This window comes from Haliotis rufescens, unplaced genomic scaffold, assembly GCF_023055435.1.
Source record: "Haliotis rufescens isolate VD_foot unplaced genomic scaffold, xgHalRufe1.0.p SCAF_28, whole genome shotgun sequence".
Taxonomy (NCBI): Eukaryota; Metazoa; Mollusca; class Gastropoda; order Lepetellida; family Haliotidae; genus Haliotis; species Haliotis rufescens.
Window position 1 is genome coordinate 3,016,692 of NW_025963979.1, and position 26,297 is coordinate 3,042,988.

At 46.6% G+C, this 26,297-nt stretch overlaps 1 protein-coding gene across 7 annotated transcripts in view; it reads right to left on the reverse strand.

The window, feature by feature from the left end:
* The window catches only part of LOC124123060 (FMRFamide receptor-like), a 131,004-nt gene that overhangs the window by 39,315 nt on the left and 65,392 nt on the right, over positions 1-26,297 (reverse strand). For 3 of the 7 annotated variants that reach the window (XM_048402660.1, XM_048402662.1, XM_048402663.1), the window contains one exon: positions 18,040-18,138. The exons of 3 other annotated variants lie outside the window; for them this stretch is intronic. The gene's annotated coding sequence lies outside the window, so the exon portion shown is untranslated. Of the gene's footprint in view, positions 1-18,039; positions 18,139-18,234; positions 18,294-26,297 lie in introns of those variants that run through there. One more of the 7 variants, XM_048402664.1, reaches the window with a different exon arrangement.

The window sequence follows — 26,297 nt, forward strand, 5'->3', positions numbered from 1 at the left end:
AAGACTGGTATATCAGTTTGTATTCTGTCACAGAGGATTAGATACCCCTGCATGGTAATGCAAGGTAGGGAAGACTGGTATATTGGTTTGTATTCTATCAGGGAGCATAAGATACCCCTGCATGATGAAGTAAGGTAGAAAAGAGGGTGTATTGGTTTTTATTCTGTCGGGGAGGATTAGATACCCCTGCATGGTAATGTAAGGTAGAGAAGACTGCTATATTGGTTTGTATTCTGTCAGGGAGCATAAGATACTCCTGCATGGCGATGTAAGGTACAGAAGACAGGAGATTGGTTTGTATTATGTCAGGGAGCATTAGATACCCCTACATAGTAATGTAAGGTAGAAAAGACTGGTATATTGGTTTGTATTCTGTCACAGAGCTTTAGATAACCCTGCATGGTAATGTAAGGTAGGGAAGACTGGTATATTGGTTTGTATTCTGTCTGGGAGCATTAGATACTCCTACATTGTGATGTAAGGTAGGGAAGAGGGTGTATTGTTTTGTATTCTGTCGGGGAGCATTAGATACCCCTGCATTGTAATATAAGATAGAGAAGACTGGTATATTGGTTTGTATTCTGTCAGGGAGCATAAGATACTCTTGCATGGTGATGTAAGGAAGAGAAGAGGGTGTATTGGTTTGTATTCTGTCAGGGAGCATTAGATACCCCTGCATGGTAATGTAAGGTAGAGAAGACTGGAGAATGGTTTGTATTCTGTCAGGGAGCATTAGATACCCCTGCATGATAATGTAAGGTAGAGAAGACTGGTATATTACACACACCCTCTAGGTTATCCCGATTTGTTGACTCTGCCCTTCCACACACCCTCAAAGTTATGCTTTTTCTGTGACTCTGCCCTTCCACACACCCTCTAAGTTATCCCGCTATGCTGACTCTGCCCTTCCACACACCCTCTAAGTTATCCCGTTACGCTGACTCTGCCCTTCCACACACCCTCAAAATTATCCCGTTACGCTGACTCTGCCCTTCCACACACCCTCAAAGTTATCCCGTTACTCTGACTCTGTCCTTCCACACACTCTCAAAGTTATCCCGTTACGCTAACTCAACCCTCCCCCCCCCCCCCCCCCGCACCACCACCACCACCAACACACACACACGCCAAGCAATCAGTATTACCATATATTTTTTCATCGCTCAAACATGTGGTACATTTAGTCTATTTGGGTTTAACGGCCTTAACATCTGCCATTGTCATAAAAAAAAGTTGTAACTGAATTTTGACATTGTATTTCAGTTCACAGTAACATACTATTCTGGATTGTAAGTCTGATATTATTCGTGTTCACCTATGTCTCCACCAGATAGATATGTACAAAATATTTATGAAAAGTGGTCGTGGCCTTATTTTGATGTTATGAATAAATGACAAGCTGTACATCTGGCAGGATACATGCCGTGCCCTGCCCCCGTAAACCCAAGCCCTGTGTAGGAGCCAGGCGTCATCCACAGTACTACTTCAGCACTGGCAAGTACAGGAGTGTCCTCATCCTGTCACGCCTGACTGAGCTACACACATGAATACACATTCGCCGCGGGACCCTACTATCATTACTGTTGATTATCCTTTCCATGCATATGTACAGTCAACACTTACTCACTTACTCCCATTTCATCTCCAACTTACATGGCATCTTCAACTGACTCCCATGTCATCTCCAACTGACTCCCATGACATCTTCAACTGACTCCCATGGCATCTTCAACTAACTCCCATGTCATCTCCAACTGACTCCCATGACATCTTCAACTTACTCCCATGACATCTCCAACTTACTCCCATGACATCTCCAACTAACTCCCATGGCATCTCCAACTAACTCCCATGGCATCTCCAACTGACTCCCATGACATCTTCAACTTACTCCCATGACATCTCCAACTTACTCCCATGTCATCTTCAACTTACTCCCATGGCATCTCCAACTGACTCCCATGACATCTTCAACTTACTCCCATGACATCTCCAACTTACTCCCATGTCATCTTCAACTTACTCCCATGACATCTCCAACTGACTCCCATGACATCTTCAACTTACTCACATGACATCTCCAACTTACTCCCATGTCATCTTCAACTAACTCCCATGACATCTTCAACTAACTTCAATGGCAACTCCAACTCACTCCCATGTCATCTCCAACTTACTCCCATGACATCTTCAACTTACTTCCATGTCATCTCCAACTTACTCCCATGTCATCTTCAACTTACTCCCATGGCATCTCCAACTTACTCCCATGGCATCTTCAACTTACTCCCATGACATCTCCAACTTACTCCCATGGCATCTTCAACTTACTCCCATGTCATCTCCAACTTACTCCAATGTCATCTCCAACTTACTCCAATGGCATCTTCAACTAACTCCCATGTCATCTTCAACTTACTCCCATGTCATCTTCAACTTACTCCCATGTCATCTCCAACTTACTCCAATGTCATCTCCAACTTACTCCAATGTCATCTCCAACTTACTCCCATGTCATCTTCAACTTACTCCAATGTCATCTTCAACTTACTCCCATGTCATCTCCAACTTACTCCCATGTCATCTCCAACTTACTCCCATGTCATCTTCAACTTACTCCCATGTCATCTTCAACTTACTCCCATGTCATCTTCAACTTACTCCCATGTCATCTTCAACTTACTCCAATGTCATCTCCAACTTACTCCCATGTCATCTTCAACTTACTCCAATGTCATCTTCAACTTACTCCAATGGCATCTTCAACTAACTCCCATGTCATCTTCAACTTACTCCAATGTCATCTTCAACTTACTCCCATGTCATCTCCAACTTACTCCAATGGCATCTTCAACTTACTCCAATGACATCTTCAACTTACTCCCATGTCATCTTCAACTTACTCCAATGTCATCTTCAACTTACTCCCATGTCATCTTCAACTTACTCCCATGTCATCTTCAACTTACTCCCATGTCATCTTCAACTTACTCCAATGTCATCTCCAACTTACTCCCATGTCATCTTCAACTTACTCCAATGTCATCTCCAACTTACTCCAATGGCATCTTCAACTAACTCCCATGTCATCTTCAACTTACTCCAATGTCATCTTCAACTTACTCCCATGTCATCTCCAACTTACTCCCATGTCATCTTCAACTTACTCCAATGACATCTCCAACTTACTCCAATGGCATCTTCAACTTACTCCCATGGCATCTCCAACTTACTCCCATGTCATCTTCAACTTACTCCCATGTCATCTCCAACTTACTCCAATGGCATCTCCAACTCACTCCCATGACATCTTCAACTAACTTCAATGGCATCTCCAACTTACTCCCATGTCATCTTCAACTAACTCCCATGTCATCTCCAACTTACTCCCATGGCATCTTCAACAAAATCCCATGTCATCTCCAACTAACTCACATGACATCTTCAACTAACTCCCATGGCATCTCCAAGTTAATACCATGGCATCTCCAACTTGATACCATGACATCTCCATGGGCCAACTTACTCCCGTGGCATCTCCAACTTGACACCATGACATCTCCAACTTACTCCCATGACATCTTCAACTAACTCCCATGGCATCTTCAACTTACTCCCATGGCATCTTCAACAAACTCCCATGGCATCTTCAACTAACTCACATGACATCTTCAACTAACTCCCATGGCATCTCCAAGTTAATACCATGGCATCTCCAACTTAATACCATGACATCTTCAACTAACTCCCATGGCATCTCCAACTATCTCCCATGGCATCTCCAACTTATTCCCATGACATCTTCAACTATCTCCCATGACATCTCCAACTTACTCTCATGGCATCTTCAACTAACTCCCATGACATCTCCAACTGACTCCCATGGCATCTTCAACTTACTCCCTTGACATCTCCAACTCTCTCCCACGACATCTCCAGCATACATGACATCTCGAACTTTTCACATCACACTCACAAACAAGATACATACAACTAACATGACATATATCCAATCTACTCATGTGACATATCTAACTTACAAACATGACATATCGACATATAGTATCACACTTACACGAGGATAACATGACATACCGACATATAGTATCACACTTACACGAGGATAATAATCTGTCATTCTTAAAATAATGGATGTTCACTGTTAAGTTGTTTTAGAAACATCGGCTAACTACAGTGTTTGGTTGAACCGCCCAGGTTATCATATACATGCAGTCAATTTTGTCTACAGAAACACATTAAGAAACCAAACCCTAGGTCCTGCTAGGTAACTTCATTTCATAATTATCTGTTCATGAAAGCAAGTTTAACGGATTGGTTTATCGCATCGATAATACTAGCCATCACTTGATCAAATATCTCAGCAGCACACCAATCGAAGTAACTGAACGGGTAGACCACTACATATGCATATGCACTAATATAAAAGATACCATGCTACGTGAACGTCGGTGTAGGTGTTGTTGCATATGTGATCAGTTCTACATGGAATAACTTCCATCCGCAACAAACATTGGCAGTGTGAATGTATCATGGCAACAGTGTCCTTGTAAAACCTTATCCATGGGGATAATTCAACAAGAGATAAATAATACAAAGGAAAATGTCTCTACAGGAACAGACACTCATTGACATGTATATACTAAGTTAACTCACAACATCAGCAGGTGTCGCGCTTACTCCTACAGCAGGTCATACAATCCCTCCTCCTCACAATGGCTGTCAGCCTTTAGTCAACATTCACTGCGAGAAATTTTACTTGCAAATCTCTTTGATCAAAGGGATATTTACTGAAGCGAAATGATTATTTATTAATATACGTGATGCGTTGTGATCAAAGGCGAAGTTGATTGTGTATATACGGGGAGGATAATTTGCCTGTTGATAACTAAACAAAGGCGCCGTATTGTAACTGCAGACAGGCAGACCAGGTAATGAATCCGCCACGCGACCTGACACGCGTGCTTCCACACACCATCACTTCTATATGTGACATATCCCACTGGATCATCAAATGTTTCCAAATATCAATACCTATAGCTCGCTCACTTTGAGTCTTGCTCGAATGAACGTTGTTTGAGGTAATGTTCAAGTGGACGTTCAGCCTTCACGGCGTTTGAAGTGGGACATGTCAGGATGTAGAGATGTATACAATGGACCTATAATATGTTTGCTGTATGGTCACAGGCAATTACACGCCCATAAAATAATTGACAAAACCAGTCAGTTAAGCGGTGTGATTGATTACACGCACAAGGTGAGACATATGACTTTGATCTTTTTGGAAAGTAATTGAGATAGTGTGGAGTGAGGCGGTATATAGGACAGTGGTCAGGGGTATAGAGGGGGTGACCGAGAGCCGTGGACAGTGTTGTTGGTTTGGATGTGGCGGTATAGAAGAACACAGGGTGGTCAGGGGTATAGAGTGTGTGAGGGGTGGGGTTGGGGGGGTGGGGGTGTGTGTGTGTGTGGGGGGGGGGGGGGGGGGGGGGCATGGTCAGTGTTGTAGGTTTGGATGAAGTGGTATAGAGGAACACAGGTTTCTCAGAAGGTAAAGGGATGACTGAAAGCGGCGGGTAATCACATCTTGTGCAGGTGTGGTTATACCACCACACCTCTTTGGCATTCTTGTATAAAATGCGGCACGTAAGCAAAATAAACAGTTGATAGAGAAACTAATAAGAACCCCATGAGGGTTACACCAAATATTTTTTATACTTTGTGACCTTCAAACTAGTGACCGAATCACGTGGCCACACGACTACAGACCGAATGCTTAATCATTTATTGATATCACAGTCCGTCACCCCGCTAGCTTCCGGAAATTATCGGAAAATGACCAACTGGGTGTTGGCGAGACAGTGCACGGTTCTCGCTTATAGCAGTAATTTCTACTTACATAAGAAGTCTAGGCCTTGCCACATCAAAGTCAACTGACATTTGAACAACTAGACGAACAATTTAGGTTTGTGTGTTACTGGCATCATCTAGGTCCTCGAGAGGTCGAGAGAGAGATACAGAATATGTAGATCAACACCAGCATGTCTCTAGACATAGAATATGTAGATCAACGCTAGCGTGTCTCTAGACATAGAATATGTAGATCAACACCTACATGTCTCCAGATATAGAAAATGTAGATCAACACCAGCATGTCTCTAGACATAGAATATGTAGATCATCACTATCATGTCTCCAGATATAGAATATGTAGATCAACACTATCATGTCTCTAGACATAGAATATGTAGATCAACACTATCATGTCTCTAGACAGAATATGTAGATCAACACTAGCATGTCTCTAGACATAGAAAATGTAGATCAACACTAGCATGTCTCAAGACATAGAATATGTAGATCAACACTAGCATGTCTCAAGATATAGAATATGTAGATCAACACTAGCATGTCTCTAGACACGTAAGGCCATGTTCATGACTTCACCCATTTTCATATAAGAGAATATAGCACTATACCCTCTGATGCCTAGAAAATGTCTCGAGCTTGGACATCCCAGATCCCGTTTTATCAACGTACTATATTTCTTTGTAGTATTTTAGACATGCATATAGTGTACATCGAATGCGATACCCATTGCCCTGTCTTCAGCCGTCCTAGGAACAAGACTGGAACAGTTTTATTTTCCCGGCCTTCAGTTGACCGAGGAACAAGGATGGTGCAGTTGAATCTACCCGTCCTTCAGTTGACCGAGGAACAAAGTTTGGTGCAGTTGTATCTGCCCTGCCTTCAGCTCATTGAGGAACAAGGCTGGAACAGGTGTATCTGCCCTGCCTTCAGTAGACCGAGGAACAAGGATGGCACAGCTGTATCTGGCCTGCCTTCAGCTGACAAAGGAACACGGCGGGTACAGCTGCATCTGCTCTGCCTCCAGTTGACTATGGAACAAGGCTGGTACAGTTGTATCTGGCCTGCCTTCAGTTGACTAAGGAACAAGGATGGTACAGCTGCATCTGGCATGCCTTCAGCTGACTAAGGAACAAGACTGGTACAGCTGCATCTGGCCTGCCTTCAGTTGACTAAGGAACAAGGCTGGTACAGCTGTATCTGGCCTGCCTTCAGTTGACTAAGGAACAAGGATGTTACCGCTGCATCTGACCTGCCTTCAGTTGAAAAAAGGAACAAGGATGGTACAGCTGCATCAGGCCTGCCTTCAGTTGACTAAGGAACAAGGTTGGCACAGCTGCATCTGGCATGCCTTCAGCTGACAAAGGAACACGGCGGGTACAGCTGCATCTGCTCTGCCTCCAGTTGACTATGGAACAAGGCTGGTACAGTTGTATCTGGCCTGCCTTCAGTTGACTAAGGAACAAGGATGGTACAGCTGCATCTGGCATGCCTTCAGCTGACTAAGGAACAAGACTGGTACAGCTGCATCTGGCCTGCCTTCAGTTGACTAAGGAACAAGGCTGGTACAGCTGTATCTGGCCTGCCTTCAGTTGACTAAGGAACAAGGATGTTACCGCTGCATCTGACCTGCCTTCAGTTGAAAAAAGGAACAAGGATGGTACAGCTGCATCAGGCCTGCCTTCAGTTGACTAAGGAACAAGGTTGGCACAGCTGCATCTGGCATGCCTTCAGCTGACTAAGGAACAAGACTTGTACAGCTGCATCTGGCATGCCTTCAGCTGACTAAGGAACAAGGATGTTACCGCTGCATCTGACCTGCCTTCAGATGAAAAAAGGAACAAGGATGGTGCAGCTGCATCTGGCCTGCCTTCAGTTGACTAAGGAACAAGACTGGTACAGCTGTATCTGGCCTGCCTTCAGTTGACTAAGGAACAAGGCTGGTACAGCTGCATCTGCTGTGCCTTCAGTTGACTAAGGAACAAGGCTGGTACAGCTGTATCTGGCATGCCTTCAGCTGACTAAGGAACAAGACTGGTACAGCTGCATCTGGCATGCCTTCAGCTGACTAAGGAACAAGGATGTTACCGCTGTATCTGACCTGCCTTCAGATGAAAAAAGGAACAAGGATGGTGCAGCTGCATCTGGCCTGCCTTCAGTTGACTAAGGAACAAGGCTGGTACAGCTGCATCTGCTCTGCCTTCAGGTGACTATGGAACAAGGCTGGTACAGTTGTATCTGGCCTGCCTTCAGTTGACTAAGGAACAAGGTTGGCACAGCTGTATCTGGCCTGCCTTCAGCTGACAAAGGAACAAGGCTGATACAGCTGCATCTGCTCTGCCTTCAGGTGACTATGGAACAAAACTGGTACAGCTTTATCTGGCTTGCCTTCAGTTGACTAAGGAACAAGGATGTCACCGCTGCATCTGACCTGCCTTCAGATGAAAAAAGGAACAAGGATGGTGCAGCTGCATCTGGCCTGCCTTCAGTTGACTAAGGAACAAGGCTGGTACAGCTGTATCTGGCCTGCCTTCAGTTGACTAAGGAACAAGGCTTGTACAGCTGTATCTGGCCTGCCTTCAGTTGACTAAGGAACAAGGCTGGTACAGCTGTATCTGGCCTGCCTTCAGTTGACTAAGGAACAAGGCTGGTACAGCTGTATCTGGCCTGCCTTCAGTTGACTAAGGAACAAGGCTGGTACAGCTGCATCTGCACTGCCTTCAGTTGACTAAGGAACAAAAATGGCACAGCTTTATCTGCCCTGCCTTCAGTTGACTAAGGAACAATGATGGTACAGTTGTACCTGGCCTGTCTTCAGGTGACTAAGGAACAAGGATGGTACAGATGTATCTAGCCCGTCTTCAGCTGACTAAGGAACAAGACTGGTACAGCAGCATCTGCACTGGGTTCTGCTCATTGAGGAACAAGGATGGTACAGCTGTATCTGCCTTGCCTTCGGTTGACTAAAAAACAAGGTTGGTCGATTGTATCTGGCCTGCCTTCAGCACATTGAGGAACAAGGCTGGTACAGCTGTGTCTGCCCTGTCTTCAGTTGACTAAGGAACAAGGTTGGTACAGTTGTTTCTGTCCTGCCTTCAGTTTATTGAGGAACAAGGATGGTACAGTTGTATCTGCTCGGCCTCAAGAAAGACAAGCTTAAAGCCAGGTGTATATTGAATACTGTAAAGGACATACGCGTTCTCGTTATATATTATCTGTACATTTACAGTTATCAGAATCCTATGACATGCCATTAACACAGTTTTTCAGTTAACGGTATTGTTTGGAACTCTCAGTGCTTCACTGAACACGTTGACCCGGCCGTAGATGACTGGAACAAGGGGCATCCATGAGTGGAAACAGCCTTGCACCTCACCGTACCTTGACGCTACTTTCCCGTTTCAGTCAGTCAAGGGTTCAACTAACATGTACATATCACATTGTTGGGCGGATTATCATGATACATCATGGCCCTTGTTGGGCGGATTGTCATGATACATCATGGCCCTTGTTGGGTGGATTATCATGATACATCATGGCCCCTGTCTGGCGGATTATCATGGTACATCATGGCCCTTGTCGGGGGGATTATCATGATACATCATGGCCCCTGTCTGGCGGATTATCATGATACATCAAGGTTCTTGTCTGGCGGAATATCATGAAACATCAAGGCTCTTGTCGGGCGAATTATCATGATACATCATGGGCCTTGTTGGGCGGATTATCATGATACATCATGGCTCCTGTCGGGTGGATTATCATGATACATCATGGCCCTTGTCGGGCGGATTATCATGATACATCATGGCACCTGTCGGGCGGACTACCATAACGCATCATAGTCCTTGTCGGGAGGATTATCATAAAGTATCTTAGCCTCTGTTGAATGGATTCACATAATGCATCTTGGCTCCTCCCGGGCTGATTATCATAACGAATCTTCGCCCCTGTTGGGTTGATTATTGTGATACACCATGGCCGTCTTTGGGAAGATTATCATACATTATGGCTATTGTCGGGCGGATTATCATGACGCGCCATGGTCCCTGGGTTGGGTTGATTATCATAACGTATCTTTGCCCCTGTTGGGTGGATTATCATGATACGTCATGGCCGTCTTTGTAAAGATTATCACAACGCATCTTGGCCCTTCTCGGGGGGATTATCATAACGCATCTGGGATCCTGTCGGGCGTTTTATTGAGCTGCAACATGGCACCCGTCGGGCGTTTTATTGAGCTGCAACATGGCACCCGTCGGGCGTTTTATTGAGCTGCAACATGGCACCCGTCGGGCGGGTTATTGAGCTGAAACATGGCACCTGTCGGGCCTCCTATTGAGATGCAACATGGTCACCGTCGGGTGGGTTATTGAGCTACAACATGGAACCCGTCGGGCGGGTTATTCAGTTACAGCATGGCACCCGTCGGGCCGGTTATTGAGCTACAACATAACGCCCTACGGGCGGGTTATTGAGCTACAACATAACACCCATCGGGCGGGTTATTGAGTTACAACATGGCACCCGTCGGGCGGGTTATTGAGTTACAACATGGCATCTGACAGATGGGTTTTTGAGCTACAACATGTTCTCCGTTTGGCGGCTATTGAGCTACAGCATGGCACCCGTCGGGCGGCTTATGGAGTTACAACATGCTCCCCGTCGGGCGGGTTATTGAGCTACAACTTGGCATCTGTCGGGCGGGTTCTGGAGTTACAACATGCTCCCCGTCGGGCGGGTTATTGAGCTCCAGCATAGCACCCATCGGGCGGGTTATTGAGTTACAACAAGGCACCCGTCGGGCGGGTCATTGAGTTACAGCGTGGCACCCGTCGGGCGGGTTATTGAGCTACAACATAACACCCGTCTGGCGGGTTATTGAACTACAACATAACACCCGTCGGGAGGGTTATTGAGCTACAACATAACACCCGTCGGGAAGGTTATTGACCTAGAACATAACACCCGTCGGGCGGGTTATTGAGCTGGAACATAACACCCGTCGGGGGGGGGTTATTGAGCTGAAACATAACACCCGTCGGGGGGGTTATTGAGCTAGAACGTAACACCCGTCGGGGGGGTTATTGAGCTAGAACATAACACCCGTCTGGCGGGTTATTGGGCTAGAACATAACACCCGTCGTGAGGGTTATTGGGCTAGATCATAACATCCGTCGGGAGGGTTGTTGAGCTACAACATAACACCCGTATGGCGGGTTAATGGGCTAGATCATAACACCCGTCTGGCGGGTTATTGAGCTACAACATAACACCCGTCTGGCGGGTTATTGGGCTAGAACACACCCGTCGGGAGGGTTATTGAGCTACAACATGACACCTGTCTGGCGGGTTATTGGGCTAGAACATAACACCCCTCGGGAGGGTTTATTGGGCTACAACATAACACCCGTCTGGCGGGTTATTGGGCTAGAGCATAACACCCGTCGGGAGGGTTATTGGGCTAGAACATAACACCCGTCGGGAGGGTTATTGGGCTAGATCATAGCAGCCGTCTGGCGGGATATTTGGCTAGAACATATCACCCGTCGGGAGGGTTATTGAGCTGGAACATAACACCCGTCGGGGGGGTTATTGAGCTGGAACATAACACCCGTCGGGAGGGTTATTGACCTAGAACATAACACCCGTCGGGTGGTTATTGAGCTGGAACATAACACCCGTCGGGAGGGTTATTGAGCTGAAACATAACACCCGTCGGGGGGGTTATTGAGCTAGAACGTAACACCCGTCGGGCGGGTCATTGAGTTACAGCGTGGCACCCGTCGGGCGGGTTATTGACCTAGAACATAACACCCGTCGGGAGGGTTATTGAGCTGGAACATAACACCCGTCGGGAGGGTTATTGAGCTGAAACATAACACCCGTCGGGGGGGGTTATTGAGCTACAACATAACACCCGTCGGGCGGGTTATTGACCTAGAACATAACACCCGTCGGGAGGGTTATTGAGCTGGAACATAACACCCGTCGGGAGGGTTATTGAGCTACAACATAACACCCGTCGGGGGGGTTATTGGGCTAGAACATAACACCCGTCGGGAGGGTTATTGGGCTAGATCATAGCAGCCGTCCTGCTGGATATTTGGCTAGAACATAACACCCGTCGGGAGGGTTATTGAGCTGGAACACAACACCCGTCAGGGGGGTTATTGAGCTCGAACATAACACCCGTCGGGAGGGTTATTGAGCTAGAACATAACACCCGTCTGGCGGGTTATTGGGCTAGAACATAACACCCGTCGGGAGGGTTATTTGGCTAGATCATAACAGCCGTCTGGCGGGATATTTGGCTAGAACATAACACCCGTCGGGAGTGTTATTGAGCTGGAACATAACACCCGTCTGGCGGGTTATTGGGCTAGAACATAACAAGGCACCCGTCGGGCGGGTCATTGAGTTACAGCGTGGCACCCGTCGGGCGGGTTATTGAGCTAGAACATAACACCCGTCGGGAGGGTTATTGAGATAGCACATAACACCTGTCGGGAGGGTTATTGGGCTAGAACATAACACCCGTCGGGAGGGTTATTGAGCTGGAACATAACACCCGTCTGGCGGGATATTTGGCTAGAACATAACACCCGTCGGGAGGGTTATTGAGCTGGAACATAACACCCGTCTGGCGGGTTATTGGGCTAGAACATAACAAGGCACCCGTCGGGCGGGTCATTGAGTTACAGCGTGGCACCCGTCGGGCGGGTTATTGAGCTAGAACATAACACCCGTCTGGCGGGTTATTGAGATAGAACATAACACCCGTCGGGAGGGTTATTGAGATAGAACATAACACCCGTCAGGAGGGTTATTGAGCTGGAACATAACACCCGTCGGGAGGGTTATTGAGCTGAAACATAACACCCGTCGGGGGGGTTATTGAGCTAGAACGTAACACCCGTCGGGCGGGTCATTGAGTTACAGCGTGGCACCCGTCGGGCGGGTTATTGACCTAGAACATAACACCCGTCGGGAGGGTTATTGAGCTGGAACATAACACCCGTCGGGAGGGTTATTGAGCTACAACATAACACCCATCGGGGGGGTGATTGAGCTAGAACGTAACACCCGTCGAGGGGGGGGGGAACATAACAAGGCACCCGTCGGGCGGGTCATTGAGTTACAGCGTGGCACCCGTCGGGCGGGTTATTGAGCTAGAACATAACACCCGTCTGGCGGGTTATTGGGCTAGAACAAAACACCCGTCGGGAGGGTTATTGGGCTAGATCATAGCAGCCGTCTGGCGGGATATTTGGCTAGAACATAACACCCGTCGGGAGGGTTATTGAGCTGGAACATAACACCCGTCGGGAGGGTTATTGAGCTAGAACATAACACCCGTCTGGCGGGTTATTGGGCTAGAACATAACACCCGTCGGGAGGGTTATTTGGCTAGATCATAACAGCCGTCTGGCGGGATATTTGGCTAGAACATAACACCCGTCGGGAGTGTTATTGAGCTGGAACATAACACCCGTCTGGCGGGTTATTGGGCTAGAACATAACACCCGTCTGGCGGGTTATTGGGCTAGAACATAACACCCGTCGGGAGGGTTATTCAGCTGGAACATAACACCCGTCGGGGGGGTTATTGAGCTCGAACATAACACCCGTCGGGAGGGTTATTGAGCTAGAACATAACACCCGTCTGGCGGGTTATTGGGCTAGAACATAACACCCGTCGGGAGGGTTATTTGGCTAGATCATAACAGCCGTCTGGCGGGATATTTGGCTAGAACATAACACCCGTCGGGAGGGTTATTTGGCTAGATCATAGCAGCCGTCTGGCGGGATATTTGGCTAGAACATAACACCCGTCGGGAGGGTTATTCAGCTGGAACACAACACCCGTCGGGGGGGTTATTGAGCTCGAACATAACACCCGTCGGGAGGGTTATTGAGCTAGAACATAACACCCGTCTGGCGGGTTATTGGGCTAGAACATAACACCCGTCGGGAGGGTTATTTGGCTAGATCATAACAGCCGTCTGGCGGGATATTTGGCTAGAACATAACACCCGTCGGGAGTGTTATTGAGCTGGAACATAACACCCGTCTGGCGGGTTATTGGGCTAGAACATAACAAGGCACCCGTCGGGCGGGTCATTGAGTTACAGCGTGGCACCCGTCGGGCGGGTTATTGAGCTAGAACATAACACCCGTCTGGCGGGTTATTGAGATAGCACATAACACCTGTCGGGAGGGGTTTTGGGCTAGAACATAACAAGGCACCCGTCGGGCGGGTCATTGAGTTATAGCGTGGTACCCGTCGGGCGGGTTATTGAGCTAGAACATAACACCCGTCTGGCGGGTTATTGAGATAGAACATAACACCCGTCGGGAGGGTTATTGAGCTACAACATAACACCCGTCAGGAGGGTTATTGAGCTGGAACATAACACCCGTCGGGAGGGTTATTGGGCTAGAACATAACACCCTTCGGGAGGGTTAATTGGCTAGAACATAACACCCGTCGGGAGGGTTATTGAGCTACAACATAACACCCGTATGGCGGTTTTTTTGGCTAGAACATAACACCCGTCGGGAGTGTTATTGAGCTACAACATAACACCCGTCGGGAGGGTTATTGGGCTAGAACATTACACCCGTCGGGAGGGTTATTGGGCTACAACATAACACCCGTCTGGCGGGTTATTGAGATAGAACATAACACCCGTCGGGAGGGTTATTGGGCTAGATCATAACACCCGTTGGGAGGGTTATTGAGTTAAAACATACCACCCGTATGGCGGGTTATTGAGCTACAACATAACGCCCGTCTGGCGGGTTATTGGGCTAGAACATAACACCCCTCGGGAGGGTTTATTGGGCTACAACATAACACCCGGCTGGCGGGTTATTGGGTCAGAACATAACACCCTTCGGGAGGGTTAATAGGCTAGAACATTACACCCGTCGGGAGGGTTATTGAGCTACAACATAATACCCGTATGGCGGGTTATTGAGCTACAACATAACACCCGTCTGGCGGGTTATTGGGCTAGAACATAACACCCTTCGGGAGGGTTATTGAGCTACAACATAACACCCGTCTGGCGGGTTATTGGGCTAGAACATAACACCCCTCGGGAGGGTTTATTGGGCTACAACATAACACCCGTCTGGCGGGTTATTGGGCTAGAGCATAACACCCGTCGGGAGGGTTATTGGGCTTGATCATAACATCCGTCGGGAGGGTTATTGGGCTAGATAATAACACCCGTCGGGAGGGTTATTGAGCTGGAACATAACACCCGTCTGGCGGGTTATTGGGCTAGAACATAACACCCGTCGGGAAGGTTATTGGGCTAGATCATAACATCCGTCGGGAGGGTTGTTGAGCTACAATATAACACCCGTATGGCGGGTTAATGGGCTAGATCATAACACCCGTCGGAAGGGTTATTGAGCTGGAACATAATACCCGTCTGGCGGGTTATTGAGCTAGAACATAACACCCGTCGGGAAGGTTGTTGAGCTACAACATAACACCCGTATGGCGGGTGATTTGGCTAGAACATAACACCCGTCGGGAGGGTTATTGAGCTGGAACATAACACCCGTCGGGAGGGCACCTGTCATCATGACACATCAGGACTCCTGTCCTGGATACAGTTATCCTTCCTCCTGTCATGTTAACAACCAGCAGAAATTATGTTGCCTCCTGCTGTCCTTGGTAACTACTGAGCGGACTATCTTGTTCAAACTCTTTTGTATAAACGCTTATTTAAATTCTGTGTGGACTTATGTTTACTTAATAGATATGTTTACTTAGAATGAATAATATATTACGACGTGTTCTCTGGTATGCAAAATTCCGTCATTAAAGTCGCTGAAATGGTTTGATGACACAAAACAAACTGTATACAGTGTATGTCTGCGTATCACAACCATGATTCTATGGAAGAGATATATAGCGCCGTCACCGTACACCCTCCCTGTCACTGGTGGCAGCTGGTGTCTCGATACAATGTTGATTTCAATCATATTACATATTGCAGGATCCTTTTACGAGCGTGACAAGCGAGTGTTATTGCATTACTTACATTTGATGCCGTACCACCCAACTTCAACATCAATAGTCCAGAATTTTACATAACCTCAATTACACAACATATATGACACGGACATGGTGAGCGGAAATCCCTGCCGTACCCTCACAAATCACACATATATGAGTGGAGTTCCAACTCCGATACAAATTAGGTTAGCGGAGCTGGTAGCCTATACATTCGGGTGCTTCCTGTCAGCAGCACATACTGGTCGCTCACTGTCGCCGACATTCCAGGCAGGGGCCAAAAACGAAGCCAATCATTTTCTAGTCAAACATTAAAGTAACTCGCAGACATAAACATATCAATTGCTCGTCGTATGGATTCAGATAGAGAAGATGAATGGCTGGAGATGAAGCAGAAGATATTGTATACTGAAGGCGGTATACGGCCAGAGTACAGCTGTGCCAACCTTCATTTCTCCATTATTGGCTGTAAAATGTTAATCGGTAGAATAACATAGCAATATACGGGTCCACTCCAGCAACAAGAATCACGGTACATGTTCATCTATTAAACCTGCCGGTACCTGGCACACAGCAATATTCCCATCACGGTACATGTGCCTGGCACACAGCAATATTCCCATCACGGTACATGATCATCTACTCAGCTGCCTGTACCTGGCACACATTAATATTCCCATCACGGTACATGTGCCTGGCACACAGTAATATTCCCATCACGGTACATGTACCTGGCACACAGCAATATTCCCATCACGGTACATGCTCATCTACTACACCTGCCTGTACCTGGTACACAGCAATGTTCCCATCACGGTACATGTACCTGGCACACAGCAATATTCCCATCACGGTACATGCTCATCTACTACACCTGACTGTACCTGGCACACAGCAATATTCCCATCATGGTACATGTACCTGGCACACAGCAATATTCCCATCACGGTACATGTTCATCTACTGCACCTGCCTTTACCTGGTATACAGCAATATTCCCATCACGCTACATGTGCCTGGTACACAGCAATATTCCCATCACGGTACATGTTCATCTACTACACCTGCCTGTATCCGGCACACAGCAATATTCCCATCACGCTACATGTGCCTGGTACACAGCAATATTCCCATCACGGTACATGCTCATCTATTACACCTGCCGGTACCTGGTACACAGCAATATTCCCATCACGGTACATGCTCATCTATTACACCTGCCGGTACCTGGCACACAGCAATATTCCCATCACGGTACATGTCCATCTACTACACCTGCCTGTACCTGGCACACAGTAATGTTCCCATCACGGTACATGTGCCTGGCACAAAGCAATATTCCCATCACGGTACATGTTCATTTACTACACCTGCCGGTACCTGGCACACACCAATATTCCCATCACGGTACATGTGCCTGGCACAAAGCAATATTCCCATCACGGTACATGTTCATCTACTACACCTGCCTGTACCTGGTACACAGCAATATTCCCATCACGGTACATGTGCCTGGCACAAAGCAATATTCCCATCACGGTACATGTTCATTTACTACACCTGCCTGTACCTGGCACACACCAATATTCCCATCACGGTACATGTGCCTGGCACACAGCAATATTCCTATCTCGGTACACGTTCATCTATTACACCTGCCTCTACCTGGCACACATTAATATTCCCATCATGGTATAGTCAGGTCATCTGCATGTTAGACGCTCCATGGTAGAACGTGAGACTACATACAGGTGTATCATCTATTGACAAGTGTGTGACAGGGCTACTGAAAATGTTATGGCAATTGAAGTGAAAGAGATAGGTAGTAAGTAAAACAAATGAAGTAATTAGCAACAAGTACGAATACCGATCAATATGAAATCACAATGAGAACGACAGTATTAAGTCTCCACTATTACACTACATACGTGGAAGAGTTTGCCCAACCCTTTACGAAACTTAAGTAGCATGTGAGTATCATTTAGGTAATTTATTTATATTATATGACTCGACCGATTACAACACCCTCCATACCATTCTGCTTGGTATTTAGCTTTCTCTGTCAGAAAGATATGATGCTAACATCCGTGTGTGTAAAACATTTTGTATGTACTCACCTGTGAGCGTGTACCCGCACTCCTACTACCCCAGATAGCTCTGCTCACTCACAATAATAATCCTCAATCGCAGTCAACCGATGCCGATTCAGACGAAATCTGTCAACAAAGTGCAGTAAAACGTCGTATACTTGACCGATCTTCGCATCACTACATCCTACTACACTGCCTCCGCACAGGACCCCTGACACTCACCTGGTCGGCGGGAGTGCGGCACAGCTGGGATGTTACATGTTTGACGACACTACCCAATTTAGGGTCGACCTAGACACCAATGTGGTGAGACTGTAACGCGGTGTTACCTAACATCTGACAGTGTGACTTATGTTCGCCAGGTCACATACATGAAAAGAGATTGTGTTTGTGTGATGACACTGTTTACAACATTGGAGAGAGTTTTGATGTCAGTTCCAAGTACCCCCTACGATTGATCTATCTATTTGTCTGTATGGTTCATTTTCCAGGGTCCAGGAACGGTAAGACACAACAGTAAATTGTTACAGTCGCGATAGACAAGCAGTTTCTAATAGTGGTAGCATCATACAGTGATTGTTACGGTCGCGATAGAACAGCAGTTTCTTATAGTGGTAGCATCATACAGTGATTGTTACAGTCGCGATAGAGCAGCAGTTTCTAATAGTGGTTGCACCATATAACGATTGTTACGGTTACGATACAAGCAGTTTCTTATAGTGGTAGCATCATACAGTGATTGTTACGGTCGCGATAGAACAGCAGTTTCTTATAGTGGTAGCATCATGCAGTGATTGTTACGGTCGCGATAGAACAGCAGTTTCTTATAGTGGTAGCATCATGCAGTGATTGTTACAGTCGCGATAGAGCAGCAGTTTCTTATAGTGGTAGCATCATACAGTGATTGTTACAGTCGCGATAGAGCAGCAGTTTCTTATAGTGGTAGCATCATACAGTGATTGTTACAGTCGCGATAGAGCAGCAGTTTCTTACAGTGGTAGCATCATACAGTGATTGTTACGGTCGCGATAGAGCAGCAGTTTCTAATAGTGGTTGCACCATATAACGATTGTTACGGTTTCGATACAAGCAGTTTCTTATAGTGGTAGCATCATACAGTGATTGTTACAGTCGCGATAGAGCAGCAGTTTTGTTTATAGTGGTAGCATCATACAGTGATTGTTACAGTCGCGATAGAGCAGCAGTTTTGTTTATAGTGGTAGCATCATGCAGTGATTGTTACAGTCGCGATAGAGCAGCAGTTTTGTTTATAGTGGTAGCATCATGCAGTGATTGTTACAGTCGCGATAGAGCAGCAGTTTTGTTTATAGTGGTAGCATCATACAGTGATTGTTACAGTCGCGATAGAGCAGCAGTTTTGTTTATAGTGGTAGCATCATGCAGTGATTGTTACAGTCGCGATAGAGCAGCAGTTTTGTTTATAGTGGTAGCATCATACAGTGATTGTTACAGTCGCGATAGAGCAGCAGTTTTGTTTATAGTGGTAGCGTCATACAGTGATTGTTACAGTCGCGATAGAGCAGCAGTTTTGTTTATAGTGGTAGCATCATACAGTGATTGTTACAGTCGCGATAGAGCAGCAGTTTTGTTTATAGTGGTAGCATCATACAGTGATTGTTACAGTCGCGATAGAGCAGCAGTTTTGTTTATAGTGGTAGCATCATACAGTGATTGTTACAGTCGCGATAGAGCAGCAGTTTTGTTTATAGTGGTAGCATCATACAGTGATTGTTACGGTCGCGATAGAGCAGCAGTTTTGTTTATAGTGGTAGCATCATACAGTGATTGTTACAGTCGCGATAGAGCAGCTGTTTTGTTTATAGTGGTAGCATCATACAGTGATTGTTACGGTCGCGATAGAGCAGCAGTTTTGTTCATAATGGTAGCATCATACAGTGATTGTTACGGTCGCGATAGAGCAGCAGTTTTGTTTATAGTGGAAGCATCATACAGTGGTTATTACAGTCGCGATGGAGCGGCAGTTTCTTATACTGGTAGCATCATACATTGATTGTCACAGTCGCGATAGAGCAGCAGTTTCTTATATTGGTAGCATCATACAACGGCTGTTAACGTCACGAAAGAGCAATAGTTTCTAATAGTGGTATCAGTATACAGTGATTGTTACGGTCACGATCTTGCAACAGCTTCTAATATTGGTAGCATCATACAAGGACTGTTAAAGTCACGATATAGCAGCAGTTTCTAATAGTGGTATCAGTATACAGTGATTGTTACAGTCACAATTGCACAGCAGTTTCTTGTAGTGTATTCAGTATACAGCGATTGTTACAGTCGCGATAGAGCAGCGGTGTCTAATAGTGGTATAAGTACACAGTGATTGTTACAGTCACGATAGAACAGCAGTTTCTAATAGTGTGTGTGTGTGTGTGTGTGTGTGTGTGTGTGTGTGTGTGTGTGTGTGTGTGTGTGTGTGTGTGTGTGTGTGTGTGTGTGTGTGTGTGTGTGTGTGTCCGACCAAGCACACAGTAGTAAATATTTTGATGTGCGTTGGGTGTATAGTTAAATGGAAGGACCACGTCATGGGCTTAATTTCTCCAGGGAGTTCATCCTATTTCATAATGGAAAATGCTAGTCTCAGCTGACTGGTCCAGATAGGAATTATAACCACGGTTGCCCGCTACAACCTCGAACTAACCCCGGCCTCTTCTGTATTGCCGTGCGTCATGCCATAACTGCATGCGTGGCCGGGCCTGCAGGAGATGTGGGTGTGGCCAGGCACCGGCATAACTGGATCCCCCTTAATGATAATGCAGATTGGTTGTAGTTTGCTGTAGAAATGTAGCAAGGCTGTGGAAACGCATATGCCAGTAAGTGCCAATGACACGAGAGCTGTTCTTGCATTCGGCAGCCACTGACATTCACCTCCCACATGCCCATACACCACCATAAGAGCGAGAGTGAGGGTCCACTCTTGGGACTTCTCTTGACGGTGTATCCCACTCCTCATTCAACACATTAATCATTGTGCCGGGAATAAAACACCAAATTAAACCCGTTTTACAAATGCGACAGTGATGCACTGAGAAACATAAAAGCAAGTGACATACATATCTTAATGTGCATCACTGTCAAACCTACACTCAAGTGCAACGCATGTATTAATGTGTCGTCACTGTCAGTCCTACACTCAAGTTTCATACATGTCATGATGCGCCGTCACGGCCAAAGCTACACTCAAGTGTCAAACGTGTCAGAATGTATCGTCACTGTCAAACCTACACTCAAGGGTCAAACATTTCAGAATGTATCGTCACTGCCAAAGTTACACTCTAGTGTCAAACATGTCAGATTGTATAATCACTGTCAAACCTATATTCAAGTGACAAACATTTCAGAATGTAACGTCACTACCAAAGCTACACTCAAGTGTCAAACATGTCAGAATGTATCGTCACTGCCAAAGCTACACTCAAGTGTCAAACAAAACATGTCAGAATGTATCGTCACTGTCAAACCTACACTCAAGGCTCAAACATTTCAGAATGTATCGTCACTGCCAAAGCTACACTCAGGTGTCATGTCATAATGTGATGTTACTGACAGAGAAATAGTTCAACAAAGCACGGGCTGTATCGACATACGACGTCTCCGGTGAGGTTTGTAACCAGATGTATTTTACAATTGTCAATGATACATATCTCATGTTGATTACTTTATAACAGGAACTGAAATCAACAGGCAGCCCTCAGTGGCAGCGAGATGTCTCCGCGTGTCAATCAAATTGTACATTTCAGTAAAGCTGCCAGTTCTTTTATTGTCCTTCCAGTCATTCCAATCAAGCCTTAAACACACACAAAGACAACATGGTGACAAAACAATTATAATCCACATTTCGCACTGATCCCATGCTGAAGCTGTACAAATCAGACAGTAACGAAAGAATCCCCGTTATTAACTTCAACAACTGCCTTGGAAAACTAGAGTGAGTGAGTGAGTATGGTTTTACGCCGCTTTTAGCAATATTCCAGCAATATCACGGCGGGGGACACCAGAAGTGGGCTTCACACATTGTACCCATGTCGGGAATCGAACCCGGGTCTTCGGCGTGACGAGCGAACGCTTTAACCACTAGGCTACCCGACCGCCCCTGGAAAACTAGAGCTTGAAGGTTGTGCATGACAGACAGAATGCGAAACTGGCACTGTTCAGACGAATAAATAATGTAATTTAACACCAAATGTTAGATGAAATTGGTGTTCAATATCTAACACAATTAGCCAACATTAGCCACCTACTGAGAGAAAAATAATTTCAAATTTCTTGACTGATTTCTTCCTCAACACAAACTGCAACATGTAGGAGAGCACCTCGTGTCGTTGGATTAATTTGTGAATTTAGTTATATATGTGCAGTCGTTCAGAAGGAGGTCAGGAGGGAAACTGTGGCATGGTCTGTGGTAAAAGTAGATCAGAAGGAAACTGTGGCATGGTCTGTGGTAGAAGTAGATCAGAATGAAACTGTAGCATGGTCTGTGGTAGAAGTAGATCAGAAGGAATCTGTGGCATGGTCTGTGGTAGAAGGAGGTCAGTAGGGAAACTGTGGCACGGTCTGTGGTAGAGGTAGATCAGAAGGAAACTGTGGCACGGTCTGTGGTAGAAGGAGGTCAGGAGGGAAACTGTGGCACGGTCTGTGGTAGAAGTAGATCAGAAGGAAACTGTGGCGCGTTCTGTGGTAGAAGGAGGTCAGGAGGGAAACCGTGGCATAGTCTGTGGTAGAAGGAGGTCAGTAGGGAAACCGTTGCATAGTCTGTGGTAGAAGGAGGTCAGTAGGGAAACTGTGGCACGGTCTGTGGTAGAAGTAGATCAGAACGAAACTGTGGCACGGTCTGTGGTAGAAGGAGGTCAGGAGGAAAACTGTAGTATGGTCTGTGGTAGAAGTAGATCTGAAGGAAACTGTGGCATGGTCTGTGGTAGAAGTAGATCAGAACGAAACTGTGGCACGGTCTGTGGTAGAAGGAGGTCAGGAGGAAAACTGTTGTATGGTCTGTGGTAGAAGTAGACCTGAAGGAAACTGTGGCATGGTCTGTGGAAGAAGGAGGTCAGGGGGAAAACTGTTGCATGGTCTGTGGTAGAAGGAGGTCAGGAGGGAAACTGTGGGTCGGTCTGTGGTAGAGGTAGATCAGAAGGAAACTGTTGCATGGTCTGTGGTAGGAGGTGAGGGAGGAAACTGTGGCATGGTCTGTGGTAGAAGTAGATCAGAAAGAAACTGTGGCATGGTCTGTGGTAGAAGTAGATCAGAAGGAAACTGTGGCACGGTCTGTGGTAGAAGTAGATCAGAAGTAAACTGTGGCACGGTCTGTGGTAGTAGTAGATCAGAAGGAAACTATGGCATGGCCTGTGGAAGAAGGAGGTCAGGAGGAAAACTGTTGCATGGTCTGTGGCAGAAGGAGGTCAGGGGGAAAACTGTGGCATGGTCTGTGGTAGAAGTAGATACGAAGGAAACTGTGGCACGGTCTGTTGAAGAGGTAGATCAGAAGGAAACTGTGGCACGGTCTGTGGAAGAAGGAGGTCAGGGGGAAAACTGTTGAATGGTCTCTGGTAGAAGAAGGTCAGGAGGGAAACTGTGGGTCGGTCTGTGGTAGAGGTAGATCAGAAGGAAACTGAGGCATGGTCTGTGGTAGAAGTAGATCAGAAGGAAACTGTGGCATGGTCTGTGGTAGAAGTAGATCAGAAGGAAACTGTGGTATGGTTTGTGGTAGAATGAGGTCAGTAGGGAAACTGTGGCAAGGTCTGTGGTAGAAGTAGATCAGAAGGAAACTGTGGCACTGTCTGTGGTAGAAGTAGATCAGAAGGAAACTGTGGCATTCTCTGTGGTAGAAGTAGATCAGAAGGTAACTGTTGTATTGTTTGTGGTAGAATGAGGTCAGGAGGGAAACTGTGGGTCGGTCTGTGGTAGAGGTAGATCAGAAGGAAACTGTTGCATCGTCTGTGGTAGAAGGAGGTGAGGGAGGAAACTGTGGCATCGTCTGTGGTAGAAGTAGATCAGAAAGGAACTGTGGCATGGTCTGTGGTAGAAGTAGATCATAAAGGAAACTGTTGCATGGTCTGTAGTAGAAGGAGGTCAGGAGGGAAACTGTGGGTCGGTCTGTGGTAGAGGTAGATCAGAAGGAAACTGTTGCATGGTCTGTGGTAGGAGGTAAGGGAGGAAACTGTGGCATGGTCTGTGGTAGAAGTAGATCAGAAAGAAACTGTGGCATGGTCTGTGGTAGAAGTAGATCATAAAGGAAACTGTAGCATGGTCTGTGGTAGAAGGAGGTCAGGAGGGAAACTGTGGCATGGTCTGTGGTAGAAGTAGACCAGAAGGAAACTGTGGCACGGTCTGTGGTAGTGGTAGATCAGAAGGAAACTGTGGCATGGCCTGTGGAAGAAGGAGGTCAGGGGGAAAACTGTTGCATGGTCTGTGGTAGAAGGAGGTCAGGAGGGAAACAGTGGCATGGTCTGTGGTAGAAGTAGATCAGAAAGAAACTGTGGCATGGTCTGTGGTAGAAGTAGATCATAAAGGAAACTGTAGCATGGTCTGTGGTAGAAGGAGGTCAGGAGGGAAACTGTGGCATGGTCTGTGGTAGAAGTAGATCAGAAGGAAACTGTGGCACGGTCTGTGGTAGTGGTAGATCAGAAGGAAACTGTGGCATGGCCTGTGGAAGAAGGAGGTCAGGGGGAAAACTGTTGCATGGTCTGTGGTAGAAGAAGGTCAGGAGGGAAACTGTGGGTCGGTCTGTGGTAGAGGTAGATCAGAAGGAAACTGTGGCATGGTCTGTGGTAGAAGTAGATCAGAAGGAAACTGTGGCATGGTCTGTGGTAGAAGTAGATCAGAAGGAAACTGTGGCATGGTCTGTGGTAGAAGTAGATCAGAAAGAAACTGTGGCATGGTCTGTGGTAGAAGTAGATCATAAAGGAAACTGTAGCATGGTCTGTGGTAGAAGGAGGTCAGTAGGGAAACTGTGGCATGGTCTGTGGTACAAGTAGATCAGAAGGAAACTGTGGCACGGTCTGTGGTAGTGGTAGATCAGAAGGAAACTGTGGCATGGCCTGTGGAAGAAGGAGGTCAGGGGGAAAACTGTTGCATGGTCTGTGGCAGAAGGAGGTCAGGGGGAAAACTGTGGCATGGTCTGTGGTAGAAGGAGGTCAGGGGGAAAACTGTGGCATGGTCTGTGGTAGAAGTAGATACGAAGGAAACTATGGCACGGTCTGTTGAAGTGGTATATCAGAAGGAAACTGTGGTATGGCCTGTGGAAGAAGGAGGTCAGGGGGAAAACTGTTGCATGGTCTGTGGCAGAAGGAGGTCAGGGGGAAAACTGTGGCATGGTCTGTGGTAGAAGGAGGTCAGGGGGAAAACTGTGGCATGGTCTGTGGTAGAAGTAGATACGAAGGGAACTATGGCACGGTCTGTTGAAGAGGTAGATCAGAAGGAAACTGTGGCACGGTCTGTGGAAGAAGGAGGTCAGGGGGAAAACTGTTGCATGGTCTGTGGTAGAAGAAGGTCAGGAGGGAAACTGTGGGTCGGTCTGTGGTAGAGGTAGATCAGAAGGAAACTGTTGCATGGTCTGTGGTAGAAGGAGGTCAGGGGGAAAACTGTTGCATGGTCTGTGGTAGAAGGAGGTCAGGAGGGAAACTGTGGGTCGGTCTGTGGTAGATGTAGATCAGAAGGAAACTGTGGCATGGTCTGTGGTAGGAGGTGAGGGAGGCAACTGTGGCATGGTCTGTGGTAGAAGTAGATCAGAAAGAAACTGTGGCATGGTCTGTGGTAGAAGTAGATCATAAAGGAAACTGTGGCACGGTCTGTGGTAGAGGTAGATCAGAAGGAAACTGTGGCATGGTCTGTGGTAGAAGGAGGTCAGTAGGGAAACTGTGGCACGGTCTTTGGTAGAAGTATATCAGAAGGAAACTGTTACATGGTATGTGGCAGAAGGAGGTGAGGAGGAAACTGTTGTATGGTCTGTGGTAGAAGCAGGTCAGGAGGGACACTGTGGCATGGTCTGTGGTAGAAGTAGATAAGAACGAAACTGTGGCACGGTCTGTGGTAGAAGGAGGTCAGGAGGAAAACTGTTGTATGGTCTGTGGTAGAAGTAGATCTGAAGGAAACTGTGGCATGGTCTGTGGAAGAAGGAGGTCAGGAGGGAAACTGTGGCACGGTCTGTGGTAGAGGTAGATCAGAAGGAAACTGTGGCATGGTCTGTGGTAGAAGGAGGTCAGTAGGGAAACTGTGGCACGGTCTGTGGTAGAGGTAGATCAGAAGGAAAC